Source organism: Heterodontus francisci, chromosome 38, assembly GCF_036365525.1.
Source record: "Heterodontus francisci isolate sHetFra1 chromosome 38, sHetFra1.hap1, whole genome shotgun sequence".
Taxonomy (NCBI): domain Eukaryota; kingdom Metazoa; phylum Chordata; class Chondrichthyes; order Heterodontiformes; family Heterodontidae; genus Heterodontus; species Heterodontus francisci.
The window spans coordinates 8,105,352-8,123,195 of record NC_090408.1 but is presented as its reverse complement, the minus strand read 5'-3'; the positions used below and the strand labels follow the sequence as shown (position 1 = coordinate 8,123,195).

The 17,844-nt window shown below is 45.9% G+C and overlaps 1 protein-coding gene across 1 annotated transcript in view; it reads right to left on the bottom strand.

Moving 5' to 3' along the window:
- adamts17 (ADAM metallopeptidase with thrombospondin type 1 motif, 17) overlaps nt 1-17,844 on the bottom strand; it is a 679,121-nt gene that overhangs the window by 302,604 nt on the left and 358,673 nt on the right. The window lies entirely within an intron of this gene.

Here is a 17,844-nt window from a genome sequence, read left to right as displayed (position 1 = left end):
TGGATTTGTTAAGGGAAGATCGTGTTTGACCAACTTGATCGAATTTTTTGAAGTAGTAGCAAAAAAGATAGATGAGGGTGGTGCAGTTGATGTGGTCTACATGGCAGACTTGTTAAAAAAATAAAATCCCATGGGATCCAGGGAAATGCAGCAAGGTGGATATAAAATTGGCTCAGTGGCAGAAAACAAAGAGTAATTGTTGACAGGTGTTTTAGCAAATGGAGGGCTGTTTCCAGTGGGGTTCAGCAGGGTTCAGTACTGGGTCCCCTGTTTTTTGTGGTATATATTAACGATTTGGACGTAAATGTGGGGAGCATGATCAAGAAGTCTGCAGAAGGCACAAAGATTGGCCGTGTGGTAGATAGCAAGGAGGATAGCTGTAGGCTGCAGGAAGATATTGATGGTCTGGTCAGATGGGCAGAAAAGTGGCAAATGGAATTCAACCCAGAGAAGTGTCAGGTGATGCATTTGGGTAGTCAAACAAGGCAAAGGAATACATGATTAATGGGAAAGTACTGAGAGGTGTAGATGAAGTGAGGGACATTGGAGTGAATGTCCACAGATCCCTGAAGGTAGCAGGACAGGTCGATAAGGTGGTTAAGAAGGCATATGGAATCCTTCCCTTTATTAGCCAAGGTATAGAATACCAGAGCAGGGAGGCTCTGCTGGAACTGTATAACTCATTGGTTAGGCCACAACTTGAGTACTGTGTGTAGTTCTGGTCACCTCATTACAGAAAGGATGTAATTGCACTAGAGAGGGTACAGAGGAGATTTATGACGATGTTGCTGGGACTGGAAAAATGCAGCTATGAGGAAAGATTGGATAGGCTGGGGTTGTTCTCCTTGGAGCAGACAGTTCTGATGGGAGATTTGATTGAGATACACAAAATTGTGAGGGGCCTGGATAGAACAGTCACAGGGAGGTGAGTAACTAAGGGGTATGGATTTAAAGTGCTTGATAAAAGGATCAGAGGGCAGATGAGGAAATGTTTCTTCACCCAGAGGGTGATGATGGTCTGGAATTCACTGCCTGAAAGGATAGTTGAGGCAGAAACCCTCAACTCATTCAAAAGGAGTCTGGATATGCACCTCAAGTGCCGTAATCTGCAGCGCTATGGACCAAATGCTGAAAGGTGGGATTAGAATGGGTGGAATGTTTTTCAGCTGGCACAGACACGATGGGCCAAGTGGCCTCTTTCTGTGCTGTAAACATTCTATGATTCTATGGTTCACATACAAGGTACACTGCAGCAACTGGGCGGCACAGTGGTGCAGTGGTTAGCACCGCAGCCTCACAGCTCCAGCGACCTGGGTTCAATTCTGGGTACTGCCTGTGTGGAGTTTGCAAGTTCTACCTGTGTCTGTGTGGGGTTCCTCCGGGTGCTCCGGTTTCCTCCCACATGCCAAAGACTTGCAGGTTGATAGGTTAATTGGCTGTTATAAATTGCCCCTAGTATAGGTAGGTGGAAGGGAAATATAGGGACAGGTGGGGATGTGGTAGGAATATGGAATTAGTATAGGATTAGTATAAAATGGGTGGTTGATGGTCGGCACAGACTCGGTGGGCTGAAGGGCCTGTTTCAGTGCTGTATCTCTAAACTAAACTAAACTCACCAAGGCTCCTTTGACAGCGCCTTCCAAACCCCGGATCACTACCATCCAGAAGAAGGGCAGCAGGCACATGAGAACACCACCAACTGCAAGTTACTTCAAGCCGCACACCATTGTAACTTGGAACTATATCGCCATTCATTCACTGTCACTGGGTCAAAAGCCTGGAACTTTTAAAAAAATTTTTTTGGGATGAGGGCATCGCTGGTAAGGCCAGCATTTGTTGCCCATCCCTAATTGCCCTTCATTTAAGTTTCGGGTCACTTGTGATCTCAGGATGTTGATGGTAAGGGATTTAGCAACGATAATGCCATTGAATGTCAAGTGGAGATTGTTATATTCTCTTTCTGGAAATGATCATTGCCTGGCACTTGTGTGGTACAAATCTTACTTAACCTCTTACAGCCCATGCCTGAATGTTGTCTAGGTCTTGCTGCATGTGGACACAGACTGCTTCAGTATCTAAGGAGTTGCGAATGGGACTGAAAACTGTACAATCATCAGCAAACATCCCCACTTCTGACCTTATGTTGGAAGGAAAATCACTAATGGAGTAGCTGAAGATGGTTGGGCCTAGGAAACTACGCTGAAGAACTCCTGCAACAATGCCATGGGGCTGAGATGATTGGCCTCTAACAACCACTACTATCTTTCTTTGTGCCAGTGGAGAGTTTTCCTGCTGATACACATCGACTTCAATTGTACGAGGGCTATTTGATGCCACACTCAATCAAATGTTGCCTTGATGTCAAGGGCAGTCAACTCTCTCTTCACCTCTGAAAATCAGCTCTTTTGTCCATGTTTGGACCAAGGCTGTAATGAGGTCTGAAGTCGAGGGCTACTGGCAGATTGTTAGTGAACAAGTGCTGCTTGATAACACTGATCAAGATACCTTCCATCACTTTGCTGATGACTGAGAGTAGACTGATTGGGCAGTAATTGGCTTAATTGGATTTGTCCTGTTTTTTGTGGACAGGACTTACCTGGGCAATTTTCCGCATTGTCAGGTAGATGCCAGTGTTTTAGCTGTACTGGAGCAGCTTGGCTAGGGGCATGGCTAGTTCTGGAGCACAAGTCTTCAGTACTACTGCTGGGATGTTGTCAGGGCCCATAGTCTTTGCTGTATCCAGTCTGCTCAGCAGTTGTTTGATATCATGCGGAATGACTCAAATTAGTTGAAGACTGTGATGCTGGAGAGCTCATAGGAGGCCATGATGGTTCATCCACTTGGTACTTTTGGCTGAAGATGGTTGCAAGTGCTTCAGCCTTGTCTTTTTGAATAACGTGCTGGGCTCCGCCATCATTGAGGTTGGGGATGCTTATGGAACCTCCTTCATGAAAAGGTGCTAGAGTCAGCTCTTATGTACATCAGTGGTTGTGCTGAGGCAGATAGAAACGCAAGGGCCTCTCCTGCAATTCCCAGATGTCCAGGAGAGTGATGATGGTCTTTACTCTGGAAACCACTGTGCCAGCCATCTCTCTGATACATGTATGAACTGCAGATTGGCTGATATTACTGTCATCCCCTGCAGCAACCTAGAAAGAGCCAGAGGCAAAAAAACACATAGAGGGTCGCAGTTCCTTGATTGTAACGGGCAATGCTGTGGCTGCCCTGAAAGTTGCCGACGAATTAACTTACAGCTGGTAACACAAGTCACTGCCTGCCAGCTGAAGGACATGTTTCTGTGAACTGCAAGAGTGCTCATAACGTACAGCCGGTTTGGAAGGGTAAAGCAAGCCTCCTCTGACATACTGTATGTACCTTTAGAAACCTCCCTGTTTGTTTTTCCGTCTTTTCCTAAATGTATTTATATCCGCATAGGTACTACCACCGAGCAGAGAGTTCAGCTATTGTAAAAACGGGCCCAATAAATCCTCCTGAAAACTCTGTCAGAGTGTCGCCAATTATCACCAACTCATTTGTTGCAGTAACAAAGAAAACAATTGTATCAGGTGCTGTTTCCTTTAAATTCGTCTCATTTAAAGTAACCTCCTGACATCATTCAATACCCGAGGCCTGTTGATGTGACCAGAAGTTGGTTTTATTGGGGTAAAAGCAATGCAAAAATTTGTATTGCTATTCAAATGACATCACTTTGGCCATATTTAAATATATCAATGCAGAATTTTTCTCTGCCAAAAAGCTACACTACACATGTAGTGTCTCCCACCCACCCACCTCCTCTAACCAAAAAAAAAGGACTCTGGTGTGTTGATAAGGTAAGCTTTTTATTTAAGAAGTTCTGTCCGTTGGATTGCTAACCTAACAAGTTTTGACATTTTTTTTTGGTTTTTCAGTAGATTTGTTGGGAATTTAGAATAGTGGAAATGGAAGTTAAGGCAGTTGTATGTTCCTCCTGCAGAATGTGGGAGGTAAGGGTCGCCAAGAGTGTCCCTGCTGACTGCATCTGCGGGAAGTGCACCCAACTCCAGCTCCTCGAGAACCGCGTTAGGGAACTGGAGCTGGAGGAACTTCGGATCATTCGGGAGGCGGAGGGGGTTATTGAGAGGAGTTATGGGGAGGTAGTCACACCTCAGGTAAAATAAGTAGGTAGATGGGTTACCGTCAGGGGAAGGAGACGGAACCAGCAGGCAGTGCAGGGATCCCCTGTGGCCGTTTCCCTCAACAACAGGTATACCGGTTTGGATACTGTTGTGGGGGACGACATACCAGGGGTTAACAATGGGGTACAGGTATCTGGCACAGAGTCTGTCCCTGTTGCTCAGAAGGGAAGGGGGAAGAGGAGCAGAGCATTGGTCATTGGGGACTCCATAGTTAGGGGAACAGATAGGAGGTTCTGTGGGAACGAGAGAGACTCACGGTTGGTGTGTTGCCTCCCAGGTGCCAGGGTTCATGATGTCTCGGATCGTGTTTTTGGGATCCTTAGGGGGGAGGGGGAGCAGCCCCAAGTCGTGGTCCACATAGGCACCAACGACATAGGTAGGAAGAGAGATGGGGATTTAAGACAGAAATTCAGGGAGCTAGGGTGGAAGATTAGAGCGAGAACAAACAGAGTTGTTATCTCTGGGTTGTTGCCCGTGCCACGTGATAGCGAAGCGAGGAATAGGGAGAGAGAGGAGTTGAACACGTGGCTACAGGGATGGTGCAGGAAGGAGGGTTTTGGTTTCCTGGATAATTGGGGCTCTTTCTGGGGGAGGTGGGACCTCTACAAACAGGATGGTCTTCACCTGAACCAGAGGGGTACCAATATCCTGGGGGGGATATTTGCTAGTGCTCTTCGGGGGGCTTTAAACTAATTCAGCAGGGGAATGGGAACCTAAATTGTAGTGCCAGTGTACAGGATGTTGAGAGTAGTGAGGTTAGGGATAAGGTTACAAGGACGCAAGAGGGCACTGGCAAGCAAGAACCTGGTTTAAAGTGTGTCTACTTCAACGCCAGGAGCATCCGGAATAAGGTGGGTGAGCTTGCAGCATGGGTTGGTACCTGGGATCTCGATGTAGTGGCCATTTCGGAGACATGGGTAGAGCAGGGGCAGGAATGGATGTTGCAGGTTCCGGGATTTAGATGTTTCAGTAAGAACAGAGGAGATGGTAAAAGAGGGTGGGGTGTGGCACTGTTAATCAAGGAGAGTATTACAGCGACAGAAAGGACGTTTGAGGACTCATCTACTGAGGTAGTATGGGCCGAGGTTAGAAACAGGAGAGGTGAGGTCACCCTGTTGGGAGTCTTTTATCGACCTCCGAATAGTTCCAGAGATGTAGAGGAAAGGATAGCGAAGATGATTCTCGACAGGGGCGAGAGTAACAGGGTAGTTGTTATGGGGGACTTTAACTTTCCAAATATTGACTGGAAATACTATAGTTCGAGTACTTTAGATGGGTCAGTTTTTGTCCAGTGTGTGCAGGAGGGTTTTCTGACACAGTATGTAGACAGGCCAACCAAGGGCGATGCCACATTGGATTTGGTACTGGGTAATGAACCCGGCCAGGTGTTAGATTTAGATGTAGGTGAGCACTTTGGTGATAGTGATCATAATTTGGTTAGGTTTACCTTAGCAATGGGCAGGGACAGGTATATACCGCAGGGCAAGAATTATAGCTGGGGGAAAGGAAATTATGATGCGATTAGGCAAGATTTAGGATGCGTAGGATGGGGAAGGAAACTGCAGGGGATGGGAACAATCGAAATGTGGAGCTTATTCAAGGAGCAGCTACTGCATGTCCTTGATAAGTATGTACCTGTGAGGCAGGGAGGAAGCTGTCGAGCGAGGGAGCCGTGGTTTACTCAAGAAGTTGAAGCGCTTGTCAAGAGGAAGAAGGCGGCTTATGTTAGGATGAGACGTGAAGGCTCAGTTAGGGCGCTTGAGAGTTACAAGCTAGCCAGGAAGGATCTAAAGGGAGAGCTAAGAAGAGCAAGGAGAGGACACGAGAAGTCATTGGCGGATAGGATCAGGGAAAACCCTAAGGCTTTCTATAGGTATATCAGGAATAAAAGAATGACTAGAGTTAGATTAGGGCCAATCAAGGATAGTAGTGGGAAGTTGTGTGTGGAATCAGAGGAGATAGGGGAAGCGTTAAATGAATATTTTGCGTCAGTATTTACAGTAGAGAAAGAAAATGTTGTCGAGGAGAATACTGAGATTCAGGCTACTAGGCTAGATGGGATTGAGGTTCACAAGGAGGAGGTGTTAGCAATTTTGGAAAGTGTGAAAATAGATAAGTCCCCTGGGCCAGATGGGATTTATCCTAGGATTCTCTGGGAAGCTAGGGAGGAGATTGCAGAGCCTTGGTCCTTGATCTTTATGTCGTCATTGTCGACAGGAATAGTGCCGGAAGACTGGAGGATAGCAAATGTTGTCCCCTTGTTCAAGAAGGGGAGTAGAGACAGCCCTGGTAATTATAGACCTGTGAGCCTTACTTCGGTTGTGGGTAAAATGTTGGAAAAGGTTATAAGAGACAGGATTTATAATCATCTAGAAAAGAACAAGTTCATTAGCGATAGTCAGAACGGTTTTGTGAAGGGTAGGTCGTGCCTCACAAACCTTACTGAGTTTTTCGAGAAGGTGACCAAACAGGTGGATGAGGGTAAAGCAGTGGATGTGGTGTATATGGATTTCAGTAAGGTGCTTGATAAGGTTCCCCATGGTAGGCTATTGCAGAAAATACGGAAGTATGGGGTTGAAGGTGATTTAGAGCTTTGGATCAGAAATTGGCTAGCTGAAAGAAGACAGAGGGTGGTGGTTGATGGCAAATGTTCATCCTGGAGTTTAGTTACTAGTGGTGTACCGCAAGGATCTGTTTTGGGGCCACTGCTGTTTGTCATTTTTATAAATGACCTGGAAGAGGGTGTAGAAGGGTGGGTTAGTAAATTTGCGGATGACACTAAGGTCGGTGGAGTTGTGGATAGTGCCGAAAGATGTTGTAGGTTACAGAGGGACATAGATAGGCTGCAGAGCTGGGCTGAGAGATGGCAAATGGAGTTTAATGCGGAAAAGTGTGAGGTGATTCACTTTGGAAGGAGTAACAGGAATGCAGAGTACTGGGCTAATGGGAAGATTCTTGGTAGTGTAGATGAACAGAGAGATCTTGGTGTCCAGGTACATAAATCCCTGAAGGTTGCTACCCAGGTTAATAGGGCTGTTAAGAAGGCATATGGTGTGTTAGCGTTTATTAGTAGGGGGATCGAGTTTCGGAGCCACGAGGTCATGCTGCAGCTGTACAAAACTCTGGTGAGACCACACCTGGAGTATTGCGTGCAGTTCTGGTCACTGCATTATAGGAAGGATGTGGAAGCTTTGGAAAGGGTGCAGAGGAGATTTACTAGATTAGATTAGATTAGATTAGATTAGATTAGAGATACAGCACTGAAACAGGCCCTTCAGCCCACCGAGTCTGTGCCGACCATCAACCACCCATTTATACTAATCCTACACTAATCCCATATTCCTACCAAACATCCCCACCTGTCCCTATATTTCCCTACCACCTACCTATACTAGTGACAATTTATAATGGCCAATTTACCTACCAACCTGCAAGTCTTTTGGTTTGTGGGAGGAAACCGGAGCACCCGGAGAAAACCCACGCAGACACAGGGAGAACTTGCAAACTCCACACAGGCAGTACCCAGAATCGAACCCGGGTCCCTGGAGCTGTGAGGCTGCAGTGCTAACCACTGCGCCACTGTGCCGCCCCGAACTAGGATGTTGCCTGGTATGGAGGGAAGGTCTTACGAGGAAAGGCTGAGGGACTTGAGGTTGTTTTCGTTGGAGAGGAGGAGGAGGAGAGGTGACTTAATAGAGACATATAAGATAATCAGAGGGTTAGATAGGGTGGATAGTGAGAGTCTTTTTCCTCGGATGGTGATGGCAAACATGAGGGGACATAGCTTTAAGTTGAGGGGTGATAGATATAGGACAAATGTCAGAGGTAGTTTCTTTACTCAGAGAGTAGTAGGGGCGTGGACCGCCCTGCCTGCAGCAGTAGTAGACTCGCCAACTTTAAGGGCATTTAAATGGTAATTGGATAGACATATGGATGAAAATGGAATAGTGTAGGTCAGATGGTTTCACAGGTTGGCGCAACATCGAGGGCCGAAGGGCCTGTACTGCGCTGTAATATTCTAAAAAGCTGTTGGGGTGAGGAGTCAATGGAAATTTTCAAGACTATGATTGATAGATTTTTCTTTAGGAAGGGTATTAAGGGTTACAGAACCAAGATGGGTAAATAGAATTAAGATACAGATCAGCCACGATCTAACTGAATGGTGGAACTGTTTCAAGGGGCTGAATGACCTCCTCCTGTTTCTATCTGTTCTAAACCTAAAGTGGCCCAAATGTGGTGGAAATCAAATAGAACTGATTTCTGCTCAGTTTCATGGATAGTGGTGCCTACCTGTGCTCACTTTCAGGGCATGAAAAATACCAAAGCGGGCCCCCAGTGTCACCTCGGTGAGGATATTTGCACCGGGGAGTAGCTTGTTTAAATATTTATTCTAAATGGATTAATGACTCCATTAAAAAAGCGGCGAAAGGAATTTGGCACCTGAAGCATTCAAACATCACCGACAGTGAGTCTGACAGCCCAGTGAGCTGTTAAACTACCTGTCATTAATATACTGGGAGCAGTGCACGAGAGAACAACTGGCAAAAAATCCATCAGCAAAAACTTAGCAGAAAGATATGTAGGATGGATGGAGAACCTTAGATTGCATTTGCTTGTTAAATAGTTACTGAACTAAATGCCAATATAATCAATTGTGTAACAAGTGTGCACTAAAAATGTTAGAACGATCAAACATGAGCATTGTGTAAATCCTCGGTTGTGAAAGCAGCAATACTGAGAGTGCATCAAACCCACTCTCTCAATAGACACAGCTGCACAATCAATGAGCATTAAAGTCATGAGCCGATTACAGGGGCCAGGCCCATCCAGCAGCATTGATGCGAACGCCAGCCATTCTGTTCTCAATTTCATCTGTGCATTTAAACCTAAGCAGCAATATTATTTTAAGTGTTTTGGGTTTCTCTTGTTTAAAGCACAGCGGAAGTGGACTATAATCGAGAATGAAATAGCTCCACATGACATCATTAAGTGGTACATTATGACTCAGTCGTGGAGTCCAGATGTTGGGTGGTAGGGGAAAACGAGGTTTGCTGCAATCTATTAACTATTTAATCGTTTTAATTGGTAATCTGTGCTTTTGTCTAAGTGAACACTCGGTGTCTGGTAGTGTGTGGGCATGTTGTGAAAAGGGAGGTGTGTGATTCTTAATTGCAGTTATTTACAAGAACCATTGTAATAATGATCTGATGGTAATGATGACCTATCATTATTGTATACTCTTTGCCTAGGGTGTACACAAAGATATTACCCAAGTCACCTGCTTTGAAGAGGCAAAGTGATAGGGTGAACGATTGAGGAATGAATGAGCTGTGTCAAGGCGATGGGGAAATCTTAATCCAAATGAGACATTTGCCACAGAAGTTCCTGACTGGACAGCCCAGAATTTCCAAGTAGAAAATACATTTAATACAGGAGGCTTTCACTGTGCGACTTCCCACCCCTTTTTGAAATATATTTAAGTCAGGCACATATATTATTAAGAAAAAATACATAAGCCTATCACCAAAGCTCAACTTCATTGTATTCATTTGGCCCATGAAAATACATAACTGTTCATCTCATTGGCCTGTTCAATCTTCCAAATTGACTAGTTTCTCCCTTCCCTCCCCCAACTTGGCGATAACTCATCCCCTGACCTGGGTCTAACAATTTCCACTCCTTGAATGCTCCTGTTTTCCCCAACCACCAAGGCTGCTGACTTTTCTTCTTCTGGCTTGTGCCCGTTCTGAAAAAAGCACTATTTTAATTTCAACAATTAAAAAAATTCACGGACGAGGAACCTCAAAAAGCCAACACAGATTGGAGCAAGCATGTGGGGAAATGAGAAAATCCCAGGAATCCCGAACCCAGTGTATTTTCCAGTCAGCTTAAATTAATTATTGCAGGTGTGCTCCTAACAGTAATATGGCTCTGATTGGGTGGTCACCATGGCTGGGGTTCTTGGGAGACAGAAAAGAAGCCACTGCTCCAGGATTTAAAGCATTTGCTAAAGGGCCAAAGAAGCCAGCTATCAGCAGGAAGTCCAGACTTTGTGTCATGATTTGTGGTTTTGACTCCACAGCATGTGTCTGTTTTTCTACCAGTATCCCCACCTGGAAGACAGCCTGATTGATAGACCCGGCTTCCAATAGGGCAGGAAGCATTCCAGAGTAGGCACAGCCACAGCTAAGGAGCCTGCAGCTCTTAGTAGGAATATGGAATTGTCCAACCCCTGACCCTGGGGAGATGGGTTGTCCAATTCTCAATCCAGGGCAGGGGGAAGTTTGATCTAAGATAAGGGCAAAATTGGGAGTATTTCTGCTCCTAGCCCACAAGCAGTGCTGGAAAGGCACTTAATTTTACCCTGAAGCTGGCACAACCTTCCCTCCAGGAAAGCAGGTTAAATCAGAAGATGTCAGCCTCATTAAAATATTTAAATTGCCCAGTGGGCGGCACAGTGGCGCAGTGGTTAGCACCGCAGCCTCACAGCTCCAGCGACCCGGGTTCAATTCTGGGTACTGCCTGTGTGGAGTTTGCAAGTTCTCCCTGTGTCTGCGTGGGTTTCCTCCGGGTGCTCCGGTTTCCTCCCACAAGCCAAAAGACTTGCAGGTTGATAGGTTAATTGGCCATTATAAATTACCCCTAGTATAGGTAGGTGGTAGGGAAATATAGGGACAGGTGGGGATGTGGTAGGAATATGGGATTAGTGTAGGATTAGTATAAATAGGTGGTTGATGGTCGGCACAGACTCGGTGGGCCGAAGGGCCTGTTTCGGTGCTGTATCTCTAAACTAAACTAAACCTGCCTCTTGGAAGCAGATCGGCTGCCTGGCCCTGGTCCTGCCTTTGTTGCACCTGGAAGCAGGCAGGGTGGGGACGGGTTTAAAGTTTTAATCTCTCACCTGGCCCCAACCCAGTCATTTTTGGGAGTTAATATTCACCCCACAGAGATAGAGTGAAACCCTATTGAAATGCCACGCTGAGCTCTTTGGATTGGGGGAAGCAAAGATAAAATGTTGATGCTGATGCAATCATCAGCAGCAAAAATAAAAACAAGCAAAAAGTAAAATGGCTCCAGGATAACAATTTAAAGAGTTGTTGCAGTTATGTTATTACCACCTCATTTAAATATGGTGGAGACGGAACAGTTCCACCATCTGCTGGAAGTACAACCACAACTTTCTGGTCCACTGAGCAAGACTGACACTCAAGAAAGATGGGACAGGAGGCACTGTGAGGTCACTCCTGCCTTATTTCCATGTAACTTATGCCTGTTGTGGGTACAGGTGTGTCCCTGACAGTCCTTTCTCTCCCCACCCCATTACTCCTCCTCCCCAGGCAAACCTTTGCCTACCCAGTGCCTCAAAAAGGCACAGCCCTGTCCCTCCTCTTTCCTCCTGGCTGCATGGCCATTAGAATGTCTGTGATCATTATACTGAGGCTGCATCATGCTCTGGGCAAGCCACTCCCTGACCCCTGTGTTATGGGCACTGAGGCTCTGGGGGTGGGATGATGAGGCTGTCCCCTTGTGTCCAAGTACTGAGTTACAAGCAAAGGCCAGGCACACGAAAGGAGGCAAAGAAGCTGCTTATAAAGTAGAAAAAGTTAACTATTACGAGAAGCAAAAGTGACATGGGGAAAGACTTTTTCACACAGCAAGTGGTTAAGGTCTGGAATACGCTGCCTGAGAACATGGTGGAGGCAGATTCAATTGAAGCATTCAAAAGGGAATTAGACAGTTATATGAAAAGGAAGAATGTGCAGGGTTACGGGGAGAAGGCAGGGGAATGGAACTGAGGGAATTGCTCTTTCAGAGAGCCAGTGTGAACACGATGGCTGAATGGCCTCCTTCTGCGCTGTAACAATTCTGTGATTCTGTGAGGGGCAGAGAGACATACAAACTGGCAACAGGCAAGTTCAGGACTGATGTTAGAAAGCAATTCTATAAAAGATTAATCACCATAATAAATACTCCTCACTTGCTACTTTTATACAAAGTTCAGTTTATCTCTCCTGACAGCAGACCTCAGAGCTTGTACTGTGATTCTCCAGCACACATCCCAACATATGCTCATGTAATTTTCTTCTCAATATTCTATCTAAACAAAGTCACATTTGAAGTGCTCCTCAAGGAGCTTTTTACTGTCCATTTATTCAGAAAAAAAGATTGGTAACAGCTGCAGCCTGTGTGTGTTTCCATAGAGTTTGTGTTTCCTGCACTGGTTTCCATGTGCTTAATCTGCTTTTGCTACACTTATGGTACAATTTAACATAAGTGTTGGATGAAAGGTTAAACCAAGGCGGTGTCTGCCCCCTCAGTTAGATGTAAAAGATCCCAGGGCACGATTTAAACAAGAGCAGGGGAGTTCTCCTGGTGTCCTGGCCAATATTCAGCCCTCAACCAACATTACTTGACTTATTGCTGTTTGTGGGAGCTTGCTGTGCATGAATTAGTGGCTGTGTTTCCTGCATGACAACAGTAACTATATTTTCCAAAGTACCTCATTGGCTGTAAAGCACTTTGGGATGTCCTGTGGTCATAAAAGGCACTGCAGAAATACAAATACTTTTTCATTTACAGCACGAGAGCAGGGAAGGTAAGGTGAGGTAGATTGTATATTTTACACTTTCTTCCTTGACCACTCGGCAGCAACACTCTCAACCCTCTTGCAGCAACACACACACTACTAAACTTCACCTTCCATTCTGCTTCAGTGCCCTAACCTCTCCTGCCCTATGTCCACCCATCTTCCCTAGCACAATACAACTGCCTTGCATGATCCCAAAATACATTCCTTCACTGAGGCCCACACTACCTTTCACCTCTGCTCCCCATGTAAAGAAAGACAGACTTGCATTTAAATAGCGCCTTTCATGACCATAGGACGTCCCAAAGTGCCTTACAGCCAATGAAGTACATTTTTGAAGTGTAGTCACTGTTGTGATGTAGGAAACGCAGCAGAAGATTTGTGCACAGCAAGCTCCCACAAACAGCAATCTGATAATGACCAGATAGTCTGTTTTTGTGATGTTGATTAAGGGATAATTATTGGCCAAGACACCAGGGATAACTCCCCTGCTCTTCTTTGAAATAGTGCTATGGAATCTTTTGCGTCCACCTGAGAGGGCAGACGGGACCTCAGTTTAACGTCTCATCTGAAGGACGGTACCTCCGACAATGCAGCACTCACTCAGTACTTCGCTGAAGTGTCAGTCTTGATTTTTGTGCTCAAGTCTGGTCTTGAACCTGGAACCTTGTGACTCAGAGGCGAGAGTGCAATCAAGAATAAGTGATGGGTCGGGAAGGCCGTTACACAGAGCTGCACAACATGTGCAGCTACTTCCAGGCCACCAATACCATCTATGGACCAAAAACAAATGCTCCCTTCCCCCCACCACCGCCCCCCACCCCCCTACTCCGAGCTGGAAACGGCATTACTCTTCTCAAAGATGATGCAGCTATCCAAGACCATTGGAAGGAGCACTACCAGAACCTTCCTAATCAGGCGTCAGCAGTATCAGAGAAAATCATCAAAACAATCCCTCAACAGCCTGAGAGATCATATTTGGGTTAATGTTGCCAACACTTGCTGAGATACAAAAGGCTATCCAACAGATGCATAGCAACAAGGCATATGGTCCGGACAACATTCCTGCAGAGATCTATAAAGCTGGTGGTCATGAACTCTCGCTCAAACTCTCAGACCTTTTTTTTGACAAAAATCAGGGAAGACTTCCACAATGTCATCATTGTTTCACTTTTTAAGGTGATAAATCTATTCGTGGGAACTATACAGGCTACCAACTATGCCATGACTGACACACACTTATCACACTCTTTACTCTTATCACAGACTTCAGACTTCTTAACTGCAAGGTTAGCCCTCATTTACTTGTCATCACTCAACCTTCCCTGCCACGCCACCACCCCCCGCTCCGTGCAGCAGAAGACCTTGGACATCCTGGCCATGTGCTGCCCCATTACTACAGGTAGTGCTGAGCCAGAACATCAGTACTGTCAGGTGAGTACTGCAACACTGTGATCCCACCCTGGCATAACCACATACACTCAACATTCCACCTCCTTTTTCAAGTCTCCTTCATCCTGAGGGGAAGCAAGTTTACTCCTTCTCACATTCTGCCATCCTTCCCTACACACGTACTGCAGCCATGCAATGATAAAGGAGGACTTTGAAGAAGAGGAGGAAGAGAACCGGTGCCCTTTTTCGGCAATGGAGGCAGAAACTGGTGGTTGGCAAGGACAGCAGATCACCAACCACAGCACCGAGCCAGCAGTCTGATTGCACCCATCTGGCTTATTCCTAACCCCACCCATGGTCACTGCAAGGCATCAAGCTTGGAAGCTCTAGCAAATGTACACAGTGAGGTCCAGGAAGTGTCACCAGTAGAATCGTCCAGCACAGAGGTGGGTGAAGATGTACCCTCTTCCCAGTAAAAACTGAGAAAATTGTGACGGCCACAGCATCTTGGGTGCTAAAATTCAGCAGCATTCGCCTTAAAAAAAAAGGGTTTTGAGGAACACTGGTCGTACATACAGACTCTGAGAACAATCTCCTAAGATTTATGGCAATTTGCCAGCATAGCTGTTGAGCCCGCATCGCTCCTTTGGTACAACTTCTTGGACACTTTGGCTTCTCTGCAGAGCGTGTCATCTGCTGAAGAGCCCCTGTTAAGAGCCTGCCAGGAACTAATTGGTACCTCCAGTTCCCTGGGCCCAATGAGATGGCGGTGCCTGAACCTGACAAGTACATACCTGGACTCAGTCAGTCCATCGCGAAGCACACTGCCTGCAGAGGGTGCCCACCAACTCCCTCCAGAGGTATAGTCAGCAGTGGCTCACTGTCAGGAGCTGCTATGAGCTGAGGGACTTCATCCCAGTGATAGCCATAGCTCAGCATGTAACACTTTCACCTCCAAGTCAGAATTGTTGTGGATTCAAACCCCACTGTAGGGACTTGAGCACTTAGTGTAGGCTGAACCTCCAGTACAATACTGAGGGTGTGCTGCACTGCCAGACGTGCTGTCTTTTTTGAACAGATGCTCTACTTGCCCCCTCAGGTGGTATATTTATTTATTTTATTTTATTTAGAGATACAGCACTGAAACAGGCCTTTCGGCCCACCGAGTCTGTGCCGACCATGAACCACCCATTTATACTAATCCTACGTTAATCCCATTACCCTCTCACATCCCCACCTTCCCTCAATTCCTCTACCACCTACCTGTACTAGGGGAAATTTACAATGGCCAATTTACCCATCAACCTGCAAGTCTTTGGCTGTGGGAGGAAATAGAATTCAATCCAGAAAGTGTGAGGTGATGCATTTGAGGAGGACAAATAAAGTGAGGGAATACACAATAAATGGGAGGATATTGAGAGGGGTAGAAGAAGTGAAAGACCTTGGAGTGCATGTCCACAGGTCCCTGAAGGTGGCAGGATAGGTGAAGAAGGCATATGGAATGCTTTCCTTTATTGGCTGAGGTATAGAATACAAAAGCAGGGATGTGACGCTGGAGCTGTATAAAATGCTGGTTAGGCCACAGCTGGAGTATTGCGTACAGTTCTGGTCACCACATTACAGAAAGGACATAATTGCTCTGGAGAGATTACAGAGGAGATTTACAAGAACGTTGCCAGGGTTTGAGGGTTGCAGCTATGAGGAAAGATTGGATAGGTTTGGGTTGTTTTCTCTAAAATTGAGGCGACTGACGGGTGACTTGATTGAGGTGTACAAAATGATGAGGGGACTAGACAGACTAGAGAGAAAGGCCCTGTTTCCCCTAGCGGGGAGGTCGGTTACCAGGGGACACAGATTTAAGGTGATTGGTAGAAGGATTAGAGGGGACATGAGGAGAAACTTTTTCACCCAGAGGGTGGTGGGTGTCTCGAATTCACTACCAGGGTCGGTGGTGGAGACAGAAACCCTCAATTCTTTTAAAAGGTACCTAGACATGCACCTAAGGTGCTGTAACCTGCAGGGCTATGGACCAGGTGCTGGAAGGTGGGATTGGTTGGGTGGATAGCTTATTCAGCCAGTGTGGACATGTTGAGCTGAACGGCCTCCTTCTGTGCTGTATTTTGTTCTATGTTCTATCCTGCATGCGCTGCTGAAGTGGAAGAACTCCGTGACTCTGTTGAAGAACATGCCCATGATCTATCAAGTGGCCACACCCTGGCTGTTGTTGCAGGGAGCCCTGTGTTGCCATGACGAGATCCGCTGCCAAAAAAAATCAGGGCATGGTAACTTTCACTGCGACAAAGCGGTTCTGGCAATGGAACGAGACTGAAGATCTTTATCAAGTAGGTGGCAGCAGTGGTGCATGATAGCTGTAAGCAACAACAACCTTCAAACACAAAGTTCCTCCAAGAGATCCTCAAAGGAGCAGTGCTACCTATAGACACATGGTCAAGAGCAGTCCCTGGTAGGCTGGTGTCTTCTTCCTTGTCTTATCCTCCTCAGTTCCACACACTGCAGTTTCTCCTCCTCACTAATGATGGGATAGAAAGGTCAAGGTGGTTCTAAGCCATTCCGAGTGAGTGGGAGGCTGGGGAGTGGGCCGAAAAATTGAAACAAGACTTGCTGCACACGACAATTAAATCATGACCCTCCAGTGTAAGCATAAAATCTATCCTGACATTTTCTGGGGGCTAAGGATGTCAGCCTAGAATTTCCTGTGGGGGCACAAGCTACGTTGAAACTACGTCAGTTGCTACTCCCATTTTGCCAACAGCAACTTAAGCGAAAATTTCCTGCCTATCTCATTGGCATATACCAGAACATAAAACAATGGAGGTGTGAGGAAAGTGCAGAGCTCGCACTCTACATTTCTTAAAGTATGAAAATTATAAGTTTCAAGCCATCTAACCATCACTCATGCACATTAGGCACAGCATGTTTAAGAAAAGGGAGAAGTGGAATCTTTCCAATTTTTAATGTGACTCACATTGATAGCATAAAATGCATTTAATAAAAAATACAGAGCAGGTCTCAGTAAGGATACATTTCTTTTAAAAATCGCTTTTAAAAATCCCCATAAAACCCCGAACATGTGACTTTGTTTCCCGCTGCGCCTAAAATTTCGAACCAATGTAATTGCAGGAAAGTGGAGTGTATGACCCCTTAAATTGGGGAAAAGCCATGCTGCAGCCAGCACATGATTCTACGAGCAAAAGGAAGAGATCAAGGAAACTAAGAGGTAGCGCAAGCACGTGTGGGACACATCACATCCTCATTTCCGGAATCTTTTACACCGGGAAATTGATTTTACGTCCTGATTCCATGTGACTTTCGACGCAAATTCACAGGGCATTCCAGACCATCTGACAGAGGGTGCATGGTTGAAGAGACAGTTTCAATTCTTTATCAGCATGAGTTGTACATTTGGTTTTGGGGTGCATAGGTGATACCTCAAGCCTATTGCCCTGCTATGACAAACATGGTGATGATTGTGCCGACATACAAATCATTCTGGGTGTGGATATTCAGTCCCCTCCCAAACACAACAATCAGTAAGTTGAGGATGGCTGGACGCACATCAAAAACACATTGTAACACATCAGGAGACCCACCAGACGGCCCTGAGCCACTTGATCAGAAGCTTTATCCTTCCTTTTTTTGTACACTTATAGCTTACCACTCTTACTG